General features: G+C 40.5%; 1 long non-coding RNA gene and 1 pseudogene across 7 annotated transcripts in view; one reads left to right on the forward strand and one right to left on the reverse strand.

Annotated features, from left to right (window-relative positions):
* The window catches only part of LOC132477079 (uncharacterized), a 61,021-nt gene that overhangs the window by 21,690 nt on the left and 22,799 nt on the right, over positions 1–16,532 (forward strand). The window lies entirely within an intron of this gene.
* On the reverse strand, positions 14,822–16,514 carry LOC132477156 (dipeptidase 2-like; annotated as a pseudogene).

The raw sequence follows: 16,532 nt of genomic DNA on the forward strand, positions 1-16,532 counted from the left end.
TATACATTCATTTTTTAATGAACATTTAGGTTGTTTCCATGTCTTGGCTATTATAAATAGTGCGTCTATGAACATAGGGTTATATATATTTTTTTGAATTATAATTTTGTCTAGATATATGTCCAGAAGTGGGATTGCTAGATCATATGGCAACTCTCTTTATAGTTTTTTTGCGGAACCTCCATACTGTTTTCCATGGTGGCTGCACCAACTTACATGGCCACCAACAGTGCTGAAGGGTTCCCTTTTCTCCATACCCCATCCAGCATTTGTTAATTGTAGATTTTTTTTAATGATGGCCATTCTGATCTGTGTGAAGTGATACCTCATTGTAATTTGGATTTGCATTTCTCTAATAATTAGTGATGATTAGCATCTTTTCATGTGCCTATTGGCTATCTGTATGTCTTCTTTAGAGAAATGTTTATTTAGGTCTCCTACCCATTTTTCCATTGAGTTATTTGTTATATTGTTATTGAGTTGTAGGAGCTGTTTGTATAGTTTGTAAATTAAGCCGTTGTCAGTCTCATCATTTGCTAATATTTTCTCCCAGCCCATAGGTTGTATTTTCATTTTGATTATGGTTTCCTTTGCTGTGCAAAAGCTTATAAGTTTGATTAGTTCCTGTTTCTTTTTTGCTTTTACTGTAAGTCCGCTACGTATGAACAAGTTCTGTTCCAAGAGTGCATTTGTAAGTCCAACTTGTTTGTAAGTCCAACAAAGTTAGCCGAGGTACCCAGGTTACACAGTCGGCTATATGGTATTGTACCATAATAGGTTTATAATACTTTTCACACAAACAGTATATAAGAAACAAGCACAAAAACAAAGAAGACATTTTTAGTCTTACAGTACAGTGACTTGAAAAGTACAGTAATACAGTACAACAGCTGGGATACTGGGGCTGGCATCGAGGGAACAGGCGAGAAGAGTTACTGATTGGAGGAGGGAGAGGAGGTGGGAGATGGTAGAGGTGAAGGATTATCAGCAGTGGGAGACAGGGGGCAAGCTCCAATTTCACTCCTACCTGACATGGATGACACAGGTTCTGGTTCCTTGCTGGATTTAATTCTATCTACCCTCTTGAAAAAATGATCCATTGATGTCTGGGTTGTAGCTCGTTTCTTCTCATCATAGATGATGACATGGTAGCACTGGTTTGCGTTCTGAACGGCTGCTGCCACCTTTGGGTTCCATTGTAGGTCCGAGCCCTGTGCCTCCAAAACTAACAGTGCCTCCTCAAATTTAGAAGATGCCCTTGGCATTTTCTGTGCCGTGAATCTCTTCAGTTCTTCAGTTACTTCTTCTTCCTCCTGTCCCTCTTCATCCTTTCTCTGCGCCTCCAATTCCATCAGTAAGCTCCTCATGTTGCACAGCAAGGAGTTCAGTGAAATCGTCCTCTTGCAGATCTAGCTCCAGCTTCTCACTGACGGTCACTACGTTGCTGAAGACCTCTTCAGACTTCTGATCTGCCTTCTCAAATCCACAAACATCATGAACAAACTGTGGGCAAAGGTTCTTCCAAACCCCATTCATGGTGACCAACATACACTCACACCATGCAAAGTCAATGTTTTTTATGGCCTTGTAGATGTTATAGTCCTTCCAAAATTGTCCCTAGGTTCTTCCTGATTTCTCACTTACCTTTACTGCCTGACAAAAAGTGTGACATAAATATTATTTCTTGAAAGTCGCTATAACTTCCTGGTCCATAGGATGGATGAGCAATGCAGTATTCGGTGACAGATGCACTACTTTGACGTTGGGAAAAGTCATCCATGAAAGGGGCGTGGCCCAGAGCATTGTCAAGCAGCAAGAGAATGTTTTTCTGGGACGTCCTTCTCCGAGCAGTATTCCTCTACATCTGGGATAAAGTGTTGGCAAAACCAGTCCTGGAACGTGGCCTGTGTAATCCAGGATTTGGGGTTACACTTCCACACAATAGGAAGAGTCATTGGCTATGTTTTTAAGGGTTCTTGGGTTCTCTGAATGATAAACTAAGAGAGGCTTCAGCTTCATATCACTGGAAGAATTGCCACCAAACAACAGTTAGCCTATCTGTTGCTGCTTTACAGCCCGGCATCAACTTTTCCTTCTTACTGATGTAACTTCGGTCTGGCATCCTCTTCCAGTGCAGTTGTGTCTCATCCACATTAAACACCTGGTTGGGTAAATGCACACCATCATCAATAATTTCTCGAAGTGTTTCAGGAAGTTCCTGGACAGCTACCCTATCTGCACCTGCTGCCTCTCCACTTACTTTTACCTTGTTGAGGTTGGCTCTACTCTTGAACCGATGAAACCAGCCATGGCTGGCATTAAAAAATATGCCCTCTGATTCTTTCCCGTGTTTCTTCTTCAAGTCTTCATAAAGGCTTTTAGCTTTCTCTTGAATCACCATAAGCTGAGCAGGATTTAGCGCTGATGTTGATCCTGCACCTGCACACTGAGAAGTTTCTCCATCTCCTCCATCACTTTTCCGTGCTTCTTTGATATTTTGTCATGAGCATTGAATATTATATTGGCTGTGGGTTTGTCATAAATAGCTTTTATTATGTTGAGATGTGTTTCCTTTATACCCATTTTAGTAAGCGTTTTTATCATGAATGGATGTTGAAGTTTCTCAAATGCTTTTTTGGCATCTATTGAGATGATCATTTGTTTTGTGTTTTTCCTTTGTTGATGGAGTGTATCATGTTGATTGATTTGCATACGTTGAAACAACTTTGTGACACGGGGGTGAATCAAATTCGATCATGGTGTATGATCCTCTTATGTGCTGTCAGATTCGGTTTTCTAATATTCAGTTGAGAATTTTTGCATCCATATTTATCAGAGATATTGGCCTGCAATTTTCTTTTTTGCTAGTGTCTTTCTCTGTGTTTTTTTTTAAGCCTTTATTGAATTTGTTACTGTATTGCTTCTGTTTTATGTTTTGGTTTCTTATTTGTGAGGCATGTGGGATCTTAGCTCCACCACTAGGCATTGAACCCACAACCCCTGCACTGGAAGGCAAAATCTTAACTGCAGGACCACCAGAAAAGTCCCCATCTGTGTTTTTTTATTTTTCAGTAAATTTATTTATTTATTTATTTTTGGATGCATTGGGTGTTTGTTGCTGTGAACGGGCTCTCTCTAGTTGTGGCGAGTATGGGTTACTCTTCGTTGTGGTGTGTGGGCTGTTCACTGCACTGGCTTCTTTTTTGCAGAGCATGGGCTCTAGGTGCGTGGGCTTCAGTAGTTGTGGCTATCAGGCTCAGTAGTTGTGGCTCGTGGGCTTTAGAGCACAGGCTCAGTAGTTGTGGCACACAGGCTTAGTTGCTCCACGGCATGTGAGATCTTCCCGGACCAGGGCTTGAAACTATGTCCCCTGCATTGGCAGATGGATTCTTAACCACTGTGCCACCAGGGAAGTCCCCCCCATCTGGTTTTGATATCAGGGTGATGGTGGCTTCATAGAATGTCATTGGATGTATTCCTTAATCTTCAATCTTTTCGAAGAGTTTGAGAAGAATCAGTGTAAGTTTTGCTTTGTATATTTGGTAGAATTTGCCTGTGAAACCATCTGATCCTAGATTTTTGTGGGTAGGGAGTTTTTGTAAATTACAGTTTCTATTTTGCTTGTAGTGATCAGTCTGTTCAAGTTATCTATTTCTTCTTGATTCAGTTTTGTTTGGCTGTAAAAAACAACATATATTTTTAAGTTATGTTAGCAGCTAAATACTTACCATGTATTAGACCACAAAAGAGCAGAGAAAAAAATATTAAAGTATTTTTTCAAATAGAAAAAGTATTGAAATATTTTTAAGAAATTGGGATAACAGTACTAGTTACAATAATGACAAATTGTTCTGAAATTAAACACTACTTTATCTAAGATGCATATCATATGCTTATCGTTTTACTGTTTTTAAATACATGGAATGTTTTCACCTTTCTAAAGTAATTATTTTATTTTACCTGTATATTGGGAAAAAATTTTAGTTGCACATAATATAAAAAATTACACTTTAATAGGAGACATTAATCCATTTACCTTTGCTGTAGTATTGAAAATACTTAGGTTTAGAGTTACCATGTTATTGAGTACCCTTTTTAATTTATTTATTTATTTATTTATTAATTTATTTTTTTGCGGTACGCGGGCTTCTCACTGTTGTGGCCTCTTCCGTTGCGGAGCACAGGCTCCAGACGTGCAGGCTCAGCAGCCATGGCTCACGGGCCTAGCCGCTCCATGGCATGTGGGATCTTCCCAGGCCAGGGCACGAACCCACGTCCCCTGCATCGGCAGGTGGACTCTCAACTACTGCGCCACCAGGGAAGCCCTATTTATTTATTTTTAAAGAGACTTAATTTGGGGGAGGTATAAATTATTTATTTATTTATTTATTTTTAGCATCTTTATTGGACTATAATTGCTTTACAATGGTGTGTTAGTTTCTGCTGTATAACAAAGTGAATCAGCTATACATATGAATATATCCCGATTTCTCCTCCCTCTTGCATCTCCCTCCCACCCTCCGTTTCCCACCCCTCTAAGTGGTCACAAAGCACTGAGCTGATCTCCCCATGCTATGCAACTGTTTCCTACTAGCTATCTATTTTACATTTGGTAGTATATATAAGTTAATGCCACTCTCTCACTTCGTCCCGGCTTACCCTTCCCCCTCCCCGTGTCCTCAAGTCCATTCTCTACGTCTGCGTCTGTATTCCTGTCCTGCCCGTAGTTTCTTCCCAACCATTTTTTTTCTTTTTTTAGATTCCATATATATGTGTTAGCATACAGTATTCGTTTTTGTCTTTCTGACTGACTTCACTCTGCATGACAGACTCTAGGTCCATCCGCCTCACTATAAATAACTCAATTTCATTTATTTTTATGGCTGATAATATTCCATTTTATATTGAAGACGTGCAAAATCTTTTTTATCCATTCATCAGTTGATGGACACTTAGGTTGCTTCCATGACCTAGTTATTGCAAATAGAGTTGCAATGAACATTGTGGAACATGATTCTTTTTGAATTATGGTTTTCTCCAGGTATATGCCCAGTAGTGGGATTGCTGTGTCATATGGTAGCTCTATTTTTAGTTTTTAAAGGAACCTCCATACTGTTCTCCATAGTGTCTGTGTATCAATTTACATTCCCACCAACGGTGCAAGAGGGTTCCCTTTTCTCCACACCTCTGCAGCATTTATTGTTTGTAGATTTTTTGAATGATGGCCCTTCTTACCTGTGTGGGATGATACCTCATTGTAATTTTGATTTACAATTCTCTAATGATCAGTGATGTTGAGCATTCTTTCATGTGTTTCCTGGCAATGTGTATATCTTCTTTGGAGAAATGTCTAATAGGTCTTCTGCCCATTTATGGATTGGCTTGTTTGTTTCTTTGATATTGAGCTGCAGGGGGTGTTTGTAAAGTTTGGAGATTAATCCTTTGTCAGTTGCTTCATTGGCAAATATTTTCTCCCATTCTGGGGGTTGTCTTTTCATCTTGTTTACGTTTTCCTTTGCTGTGCAAAAGCTTTTAAGTCTCATTAGGTCCCATGTTTTTATTTTTATTTTTATTTCCATTTCTCTAGGAGGTGGGTCAAAAAGGATCTTGCTGTGATTGATGTCATAGAGTGTTCTGCCTATGTTTTCCTCTAAGAATTTTATAGTGTCTGGCTTTACATTAAGTCTTTTATCCATTTTGAGTTTATTTTTGTGTATGGTGTAAGGGAGTCTTTTAATTTAATTCTTTTACCTGTAGCTGTCCAGTTTTCCCAGCACCACTTATTGAAGAGGCCGTGATTTCTCCATTGTATATTCTTGCCTCCTTTATCAAAAATAAGGTGACCATATGTGTCTGGGTTTATCTCTGGGCTTTCTCTCCTGTTCCATTGATATATATTTCTGTTTTTGTGCCAGTACCATACTGTGTTGATTACTGTAGCTTTGTAGTATAGTCTGAAGTCAGGGATTCTGATTACTCCAGCTCTGTTTTTCTTCTCAAGATTGCTTTGGCTGTTCGGGGTCTTTTGTGTTTCCATACAAATTGGGAAATATTTTGTGGTAGTTTTCTGAAAAATGCCATTGGTATTTTGATAGGGATTGCATTGAATCTGTAGATTGCTTTGTGTAGTATAGTCATTTCACAGTGTTGATTCTTCCAATCCAAGAACATGGTATATCTCTCCACCTGTTTGTGTCATCTTTGATTTATTTCATCAGTGTCTTATAGTTTTCTGAGTAAAAGTCTTTTGTCTCCTTAGGTAGGTTTATTCCTAGGTATTTTATTCCTTTTGTTGCATGGGTAAATGGGAGTGTTTCCTTAATTTCTCTTTCAGAGTTTTCATCTTTAGTTTATGAGAATGAAAGGGATATCTGTACATTAATTTTGTATCCTGCAGCCTTACAAACTTCATTGATTAACTCTAGTAGGTTTCTGGTAGCACCTTTAGGATTCTCTATATATAGTATCATGTCATCTAGTGGCAAACAGTGACAGCTTAACTTCTTCTTTTCCGAGTTGGATTCCTTTTATTTCTTTTTCTTATCTGATTGTTGTAGGTAAAAATTCCAAAAGTGTGTTGAATAATAGTGGTGAGAGTGGGCAACGTTGTCTTGTTCCTGATCTTAGTGGAAATGGTTTCACTTTTTCACCATTGAGAACAATGATGACTGTGGGTTTGTCATATATGGGCTTTACTATGTTGAGGAAAGTTCCTTCTATGCCTACTTTCTAGAGGTTTATCATAAATGGCTGTTTAATATTGTCGAAAGCATTTTCTGCATGTATTGAGATGATCATATGGTTTTTATCCTTCAGGTTTTTTAATATGGTGTATCACATTGATTTGCATGTATTGAAGAATCCTTGCATCACTGGGATAAACCCAGCTTGATTATGGTGTATGATCCTTTTAATGTGCTGTTGGATTCTTTTTGCTAGTATTTTGCTGAGAATTTTTGCATGTATGTTTATCAGTAATATTGGCCTGTAGTTTTCATTATTTGTGACATCTTTGTCTGGTTTTGGTATCAGGGAGATGGTGGTCTCATAGAATAAGTTTGGGAGTGTTCCTCCCTCTGCTATATTTTGGAAGAGTTTGAGAAGGTTAGGTGTTAACTCTTCTCTAAATATTTGATAGACTTTGCCTTTGAAGCCATCTGGTCCTGGGCTTTTGTTTGTTGGAAGATTTTAATGACAGTCTCAATTTCAGTGCTTCGGATTGGTTTGTTTATAGTTTCTATTTCTTCCTGGTTCAGTCTTGGAAGTTTGTGCTTTTCTAAGAATTTGTCCATTTCTTCCAGGTTGTCCATTTTACTGGCATATAGTTGCTTGCAGTAACCTCTCATAATCCTTTGTATTTCTGCAGTGTCAGTTGTTACTTCTCCTTTTTCATTTGTAATTTTATTGATTTGAGTCTTCTCCCTTTTTTTCTTGATGACTCTGGCTAATGGTTTTATCACTTTTGTTTATCTTCTCAAAGAATCAGCTTTTAGTTTTTTTGATCTTTGCTCTTTCCTTCATTTCTTTTTCATTTATTTCTGATCTGACCGTTATGATTTCTTTCCTCTGCTGACTTTGGGTTTTTTTGTTTGTTTCTTTCTTTCTCTAATTGCTTTAGGTGTAAGCTTAGCTTGTTTATTTGAGATGTTTCTTGTTTCGTGAGGCAGGATTGTATTGCTATAAACTTGCCTCTTAGAACTGCTTTTGCGGCATCCCATAGATTTGGGGTCGTCATGTTTTCATTGCCATTTGTTTCTAGGTATTTTTTAATTTCCTCTTTGATTTCTTCAGTGATCTCTTGGTTATAAAGTAGTGTATTGTTTAGCGTCCATGTGGTTGTATTCTTTTACAGATTTTTTTCCTGTAATTGATATCTATTCTGATAGCATTGTCGGAAAAGATACATGATACAATTTCAATTTTCTTAAATTTACCAATGCTTGATTTGTGACCCAAGATATGATCTATCCTGAAGAATGTTCCTCAAACACTTGAGAAAGAGTGTATTCTGTTGTTTTTGGATGGAATGTCCTATAAATATCAATTAAGTCCATCTTGTTTAATGTATCATTTAAAGCTTGTGTTTCCTTATTTATTTTCATTTTGGATGGTCTGTTCATTGTTGAAAGAGGGGTGTTAAGTCCCCTACTACGATTGTGTTACCTTCGATTTCCCCTTTTATGGCTGTTAGCCTTTTCCTTATGTATGGAGGTGCTCCTATATTGGGTGCATAAATATGTACAATTGTTATGTCTTCTTCTTAGGTTGATCCCTTGATGATTATGTAGTGTCCTTCTTTGTCTCCTGTAATAGTCTTTATTTTAAAGTCTCTTTTTTCTGATATGAAAATTGCTACTCTAGCTTTCTTCTGATTTCCATTTGCATGGAATATTTTATTCCATCCCCTCACTTTCAGTCTGTATGTGTCCCTAGGTCTGAAGTGGGTCTCTTGTAGACCGCATATATACCGGTCGTGTTTTCAGATCCATTCAGCCAGTCTGTGTCTTTTGGTTGGAGCATTTACTCCATTTACATTTAAGGTAATTATTGATATGTATGTTCTTATTACCATTTTCTTAATTGTTTTGGGTTTGATATTGTATGTCTTTTCCTTCTCTTGTGTTTCCTGCCTAGAGAAGTTCCTTTAGCATTTGTTGTAAAGCTGGTTTGGTGGTGCTGCATTCTCTTAGATTTTGCTTGTCTGTAAAGGTTTTAATTTCTCTGTCGAATCTGAATGAGATCCTTGCTGGGTAGAGTAATCTTGGTTGTAGCTTTTCTCCTTTCTTCACTTTAAATATGTCCTGCCTGTCCCTTCTGGCTTGCAGAGTTTCTTCTGAAAGATCAGCTGTTAACCTTATGGGGATTCCCTTGTATGTTTTTTGTTGTTTTTCTCTTGCTGCTTTTAATATTATTTCTTTGCATTTAATTTTTGATAGTTTGATTAATATGTGTTTTGGCATGTTTCTCCTTGGGTGTATCTTGTATGGGACTCTCTGCACTTCCTGGACTTGATTAACGATTTCCTTTCACATATTAGCGAAGTTTTCAACTATAATCTCTTCAAATATTTTCTCTGTCTCTTTCTTTTTCTCTTCTACTTCTGTGACCCCTATATTCGAATGTTGGTGTGTTTAACATTGTCCCAGAAGTGTCTCAGATTGTCCTCAATTCTTTTCATTCTTTTTTCTTTATTCTGCTCTGTGGTAGTTATTTCCACTATTTTATCTTCCAGGTCATTTATCCATTCTTCTGCCTCAGTTATTCTGCTATTGTTTCCTTCTAGAAAATTTTCAATTTCATTTACTGTGTTGTTCATCATTGTTTGTTTGCTCTTTAGTTCTTCTAGGTCCTTGTTAAACATGTCTTGTATATTCTCCATTCCAGTTCCAAGATTTGGGATCATATTTAGTATCATTACTCTGAATTCTTTTTCAGGTAGACTGCCTATTTCCTCTACATTTGTTTGGTCTGGTGGGTTTTTACCTTGTTTCTTCATCTGCTCTGTGTTTCTCTGTCTTCTCATTTGGCTTTGTGGACGGTGTTTGGGGTCTCCTTTACGCAGGCTGAAGATTCGTAATTCCCGTTGTTTTTGGTGTCTGCCCCCAGTGGCTAAGGTTGGTTCAGTGGGTTGTGTATGCTTTCTGGTGGAGAGGACTGGTGCCTGTGTTCTGGTGGGTTTGTCTGGATCTTGTCTTTCTGTTGGGCAGGTCCGCATCCAGTGTTGTGTTTTGGGGTGTCTGTGACCTATTATGATTTTAGGCAGCCTCTCTGATAATTGGTGGGCCTGCATTCCTGTCTTGCTAGTTGTTTGGCATTGGATGTCCAGCACGGGATCTTACTGGTCTTTGAGTGGAGCTGGGTCTTAGCATTGAGACGGATATCTCTGGGAGGCTTTCGCCGTTTTGATATTACAAGGTGCCCAAGGTCTCTGGTAGACCAATATTCTGAACTCTGCTCTCCCAACTCAGAGGCACAGGCCTGACACCCGGCTGGAGCACCAAGACCCTCTCAGCCACACAGCTGGGGGTGAGAGCAAGAGCTAGCTTTGGTACATCTCAAAGAACACCAATGAGATTCACTCACCATTTTCTCTCCATCAGTGAAGAAAACAAAATTCAGTGTTCGGTGAGTCAGCCACCTTGGTAGCCAGCCTCCAAGAAGGCCCTAATCATACCCTAATTATCTCCCAGTCATCATGCACCTGTGTGCCTCCTCACAGTTGAAAAGGGCTGATGTTTTAACTAAGAAGACATTGCAGAAATGACAAAGTGCAGCTTCCAAAGGTATAAAAGATATTGAAGCTTCTGCTTTGGTTTCTGCTAGATCACTCATCCTGGGGTAAGCCAGCTGCCATGTCATGAGGACACTCAAGCAGCCCTAAGGAGAGATTCATGTGGCAAGGAGCTGAGGCCTCTTACTTACAGCCACATGAGTGAGTCATCTCACAAGTCACAATACTTAATTTTATTTATTTATGGTTGTGTTGGGTCTTCGAGGCTGCACAGGGTTTCTCTAGTTGTGTCGAGCAGGGGCTACTCATCATTGTGGTGCATGGGTTTCTCCTTGCTGTGGTTTCTCTTCTTGTGGAGTATGGGCTCTAGGTGCATGGACTTCAGTAGTTGTGTCACGCAGGCTCAGTAGTTGTTGCTTGCAGGCTCTAGAACGCAGGCCAAGTAGTCGTGGCACATGGGCTTAGTTTCTCTACAGCCTGTGGGATCTTCCCAGACCAGGGATTGAACCCCTGTCCCCTGCATTGGCAGGCAAATTCTTACCCACTGAGCTACCAGGGAAGTCCAGTGTGCTCTTTTTTAAACCTAGTCTGTTTTCATTATTTTCTGTCTTAACTGTTCTATATTAAATAAAAAATAATAATACTCCTTTCTACCCCTCCTCTTTGAGGATGATATATAAAGAAGTATGTCTTATTTATTAATCTGAAATTTTCACCTTACTTTTAAGAAGTAATCACAGTGTCAAGTATTTAATACCTTTCACTTCCACCTTGAAAAGCATGGATATTAAAGTGCTAATATAATTACCTTCCCTAGTCTATCATTTTTACTTTTTGTTATGTATAAAAAACAACTAAAAATATGCATGGTTTGTAAGGAAATGACAAATTTCAGAAAATTCAGAATCTGCATACACTCTATACGTAGCTTCCAGATACAGACACAGAAAATTGCCAGATACTCAGAGCCCCCCTTGTCCAATTCTAGTGACTCCCCTTAAGGTTTAATATTGTTCTGGTATCTAACAAAAAGATCACTTTACCTGTATTTTGTATTTTATATAAATGTAATGGCACAGTAAAATCACTTTTGGATTGGGCTTTTTTATTTTATGTTGTTTATGAATACGCCTATATGGTTGCCTGTTGTTGTCATGCACTGACACTGTTGCAAAGGATTCCATAGTGTAAATATTTAACTATTAATTAATTTTTTCCAAAATGTATTACAATATGAGTGATTTTCAGTTTGGGTCTATTGAGAATTGCACTGGTATATACATACTAGAACTTGAGCTTTGGTGGTATGTGTATAAATTATTGTTCAATATACATGTAGTAGTAAAATTTTTGACTCATAGCTTTCATCTGTTTATCTTTTAAGATACTTGTAAATATTTTCAAAACATTTGTATGATTTTTCATCCTCAGCAGCAGTGAATGAGATTCAAGGATTACACACATTCTTGTCAAACTTGATAATACCTGTCATTTTCATTTGAACTTTCTGGTTGGTGAGTGATAATTCCAGGTATGACTTTTTTGCATTTAATTGACTACTAAGAAGCCAAGCATCGTTTGATATGTTTACTTAACGTTCTGTACTCTCTTTCTTGAAATATCTTTTGGTATATTTTTCCCATCTTTGCTATTACATTATCTTCTTATTGAAGACTTTTTTTTTTTTAACATCTGAAGACTTCCTATTTAGGAGTTTTAAATATATACTTGATATAAGTTCTTCTGTCTTTCTGTCTTTCCTCTTTCTTTAGATGAGTGTCAGTTTTTAATGTTAATAACATCTAATTTGTTATTTTCCTCTATTTAGTCTTATTTCTACTTATTTATGTAATCTTATCTGTTGCAGAACACATTATATATTCTAAACCACAAATATGTTTTCGTTTCTTCAATAAATTAATTGTTAAGCTTTAAATTTAAGTTAACTTTCTGAACTAAATATGTTGTATCATAGTGAGCATTAATTTGTCTGTGACAGCTGAAAGGTTACATTTATTCAGAAAATGTTGTATTCAGCTTTCTTTTCATTTGCTCCTACTTCTCATTGATTCACAGAGGTAAACATCACTTCATCCATGGATCTGACTTTTCTTGATTTCTCATGGTCATTCTCATTAATTCTTCTTGCCTCATGAAATCTTTAGGCATTGCATTATTCCACAAAAGCAAAAAGCTTCCTTGGGCCTTTTTCCTCAGAAGATTGATTATTCCCACATTTTAAATGGGAGATTGCAATAAGTTAGGAGAAAATGCCACAGGGGTCTCTCTCTTTTTTTTTTTCTTTCACATCTTGTATCAGCCTCTGCTTGCACTCTGTGTTCAAAGATTTTTGTACAACACAGTGATAGAAGTGCCAGGTGTTTCTCTCCTTGGGGCAAAAGACAGATTAATTACCTGACAAATAAAATAAAGACAGTGTCCTTCTCTGTTCACATGTTGGAAAGGATTGCTTGCATCCTAATTTAAAAGTTTCAGGTGAGTGAAGCTTAAGATTCCAAAGCTTTAATCCATATTTGCACCATGCACAGCATCCAACAGGACTGCTTTACATAACCCCATGAGACTTTTGTGTGCAAGTGAAATAGATAAAAATATAAAACTATTGCTGTCTTTTTGGGTCATAAAAAAGATTTTTTGTCTCATTTAAAATATTTTTTTTCTAAAATCCAAAAACGTGTCAGGCTAAAATATTGGAATTTCAAATATGGTAAAACCCCTTTTGAACGATGCGAAGTGTGACTTCTTTGTAGTGCTGATTTGCATTGCCCACTTGCTTGGTTGGCCAAAAAGGGCCTATGCGTTTTTTCCTTAATATATTCAGGAAAAAAAAACGTATGCCCATTTTGGCCAACTGCATCATTGTCGAAGTTCTGCCGCTTTTCATGTGCTTTAAAGGCGACTCCGATCTACCTCTTGAAAACGGTTTCCTGCAATTCTGCCTTGTTTTCAAATCCTCTTCGTTGCCTTACCTCAATAAGGTACGAAAGTTATCATTTATTATCCTGCAGGTTTGTGAATTTTAGTGCCTCTGAGATTCATTTTTCAACTCGCCTTTTTGGGAGCTGGCCTCCAAACCGCAGGATTGCTTCAGGCCCTATTCTGGTTCTGGGGGGCAGGCAGAGCCTTTGGTTAATTCTTCTTCCTGATTGGAAATTAGAGTGACATGTGTCTGTCCAAACACCTAGAGCTGATCTCTCATTGGTTCCCCCTCTACCCGTTCAACCTCTGGACAAATTGCAAACTGTACGAAACAGGAGGTTAAAGGTGCTGATTCTCCAAGTGGGGAGATTGTTGGTAAAGCAGCTGGAATGGCGAACCCGAGCACCACGAGATGAAAAATGAGGTGCGTTTTAGAAACGTTTCCTGATCATATGGTGTACCATCCTCTGGGTTTCCCATGCATGTTTTAGCTGTAGGAAGATTCCCTTGAACCTGGAGATTTCTGACCCATGGAATGGGTAGCACGCAGTATTACTTTAAAGGGTCTGCATTTGCTCACGCAACCTCACCAATCCGGTCGCCCCCAAGAGTGTCCAGCCTTATGTCTCTTCCAGCTGTGGGTCTAGATGTGGTCAATCCAGGTTGCACCACAGCCACTGAATGAATTTTGTAAGAATTTCTCTCTCTTTCAGTATCTTTGCTTTTTTTTGTAATTTGTATTTATAATGGGATTTAGCTGATTTTCAATGCTGTGTTTGTGCCCCTTTACACCCACTATATTCACTTACCAAGAAATATCAATAAATACTTTTTAAGATTCTTACTACGCGGATATATTCTTCTGTGGTGAATAAGGTGTGTTGAGTCCAGTTCACTGAGCAATGAGTATGTCTTCTCTATTACATATTTGGTTGATTGAACGGTATCTGTGCTAATTTCAAACTGTTGTTTTATGCATCACCCCACCTCACCTTTCCCCTTAAGCAGCCATAAGCGTGTTTTCTAAATGTGTGACTCTGTTCTGTTTTGTAATTTAGTTCATGTAGCGATTTTTACATTCCGTCTATAACTGATATCTTATGATAAGTTTCTTTATCTGTGTGATGTATTTCTCTTAGAATCATCGTACCTAAATCCACTCATTATGCTGCTACTAGCCTTAGGACATTGATTTCATGGCTGAGTGATATTCCATTGTACATAAGTACTACAACTTGTTTATCCATTTTTCTCTTTCATGAGATACTTAAGATGTACCCGAGTCGAGGATTTTGTGAACACAGCAGCCCTAAAATTTGGGGTGCCTGTGTCCTGTCGATTTTTGGTTTTCTCAAGATATAAGCCCATGAGTGGAAGTGCCCTGTGCTCTGTAGCTCTGTTTTTTAGATGTTTTAGGAAACACCATACAATTTTCGAGAGTGGCCGTTGGCAATTTATATCACGCCCATCAGCGAAAAAAAGCTCCCTTTTCTCCTTGACTTGCCCTGCATTTCTGGTTTTTACACTTTTTCAGCATGGCCCTTTTGACCAATGCCTAGTGAGACTTCTTTGCAGTGTTGATTTGCATTGCCCGCTTCTTTGGTTGGCCAAAAAGGGCGAATGTGTTTTTTCCTGAATATATTCAGGTGCTCACCAGGGCATGTAGCAGGTGTGGGTGAGTGTCACGTAGCGCACACCCAGCGCATAGAAGGTACGCAAGATGGAGAGGCTACTGTCCAGTGAGTGCCTGCCCTCCACACCAGTAAGGCAAGCCAACTTCCGGGTATTGTTGAGAGCTGGGGGCACATAGGTCAGATGATCATTTTCAGAGGCAGGGGTAGCTTACTGAAGTCCCTAACACCCACTACCACCAGTCTGTTTACCTTTTTTTTGGCAGTGCCACGCAGCATGAGGGCTCTTACTTCCCCCACCGGGAATCAAACCCGACCCCCCTGCAGTGGAAGCATGGAGTCTTAACCTCTAGACTACCAGGGAAGTCCCCCGTCTACCTTTAACTGAGGTCACAAGCTCCAGCTCAGAATAGGAGGCACACATGAGGCGGATGAGGTCAATTTGTTCCAGGATGAGGCGCACAGCATCCCGTTCGTGGGTCTGGCATGGGACGTAGGCTGACCAGAACTGAGGGAAGGCCAGGGCTTAGTTTGGGCTTTGGAACTCCTTGGGCTTCTCATAGCTTCCTCAGCTGGCACAGCACTTACTGTGCCCAGAAGTCACATGTAATGCGTTGCTTTTTCTGTGGTACTTGGAAGCCCATCAGGTGGGCTCACTGTGACCCCTGTAGCCCCCAGCATCCATGGCATGGCACTTTCTAGGTCACTATGGTAACTTCGTTCCAATGTGACTAACCTGTGGCCTCTGTGGCCCCCAAACTGCCCCACATTCCCCAGCAGCCATGGTGGCACCTTGTGTGTCCCTTTGGTACCTGGCCACCCACGAGACCATCTTTCAGCCTGTCCAAGCTGGTCTAGCCATGGCTGAAATTGCGCAGATTACCATGGTATAGCCCATTGTGGTAAAACTGCCTCAGGACCAGGGGCATGTTGTTGTGGCTGGAGGGAGGTCAAGGCAAATGGGTGGGCTCCTTAGGTCTTGGGATCGGGCAGGACACATTGCCTGGCCTGGGCCAGCCTGGGGGTCCCCCACCTCACACTGTCACACAGACTATACTAGGAGCAGCTGAGGCCTGGGCTGAGGGTTTCCCACCAGGGAGGGGATGACAGAGAAGGGGAAGGGCATCCATAGATGATGGAGAGGACATCCAGGGGTGGTGTGAGGGAGCCTCCCCAATAGCGCTACATGCTCCGGACCTCCTCCTCTGCCCAGGGCCAGGCTAGGCCCCCACCGGCCCCCAGCAGCCCGCACACACTGCAGCCACCCTTCCACAAGCGGGAAGTCCCGCATCAAGGCCCGCGTGCGCTCCCGCGGACTTGGGGTGCTGGAGGTGCCCAGCGTGGTCTGCACGAGGGTTACCGGTCACAGCAGCAGACCCAGCAGGAGCAGCAGGCACAGCAGAGGCCACTGGCTGCGTGCACGGGGACCTTCGAGGCCCCCGGGCCGCAAGCTGCGCAGGGCAAGGCAGGCGGGCAGAGGCGGGTCTGAGAGGGGCGGGCGATGGGGTTCTGCCCGTCGACACAGGCCACCCAGCGGCGCGGCCTCGCGAGGGGATACAGAGTCACAGGACCCTGTGACCCGTGTGCGGAGAGCCACGATCCGGATCCGGGAAGCCCGGCAGCCACAGGGTGGCACTGCCCTCCCGCCCCCTGCTCAGAGGCAGCTCCCGCGGGCTAAGCTGGCCTCTGCTGAGAGCCCACTCGCCTCCCATCGCGGATTCCCTCCGCCC

Source organism: Mesoplodon densirostris, chromosome 16 (assembly GCF_025265405.1).
Source record: "Mesoplodon densirostris isolate mMesDen1 chromosome 16, mMesDen1 primary haplotype, whole genome shotgun sequence".
Taxonomy (NCBI): Eukaryota; Metazoa; Chordata; class Mammalia; order Artiodactyla; family Ziphiidae; genus Mesoplodon; species Mesoplodon densirostris.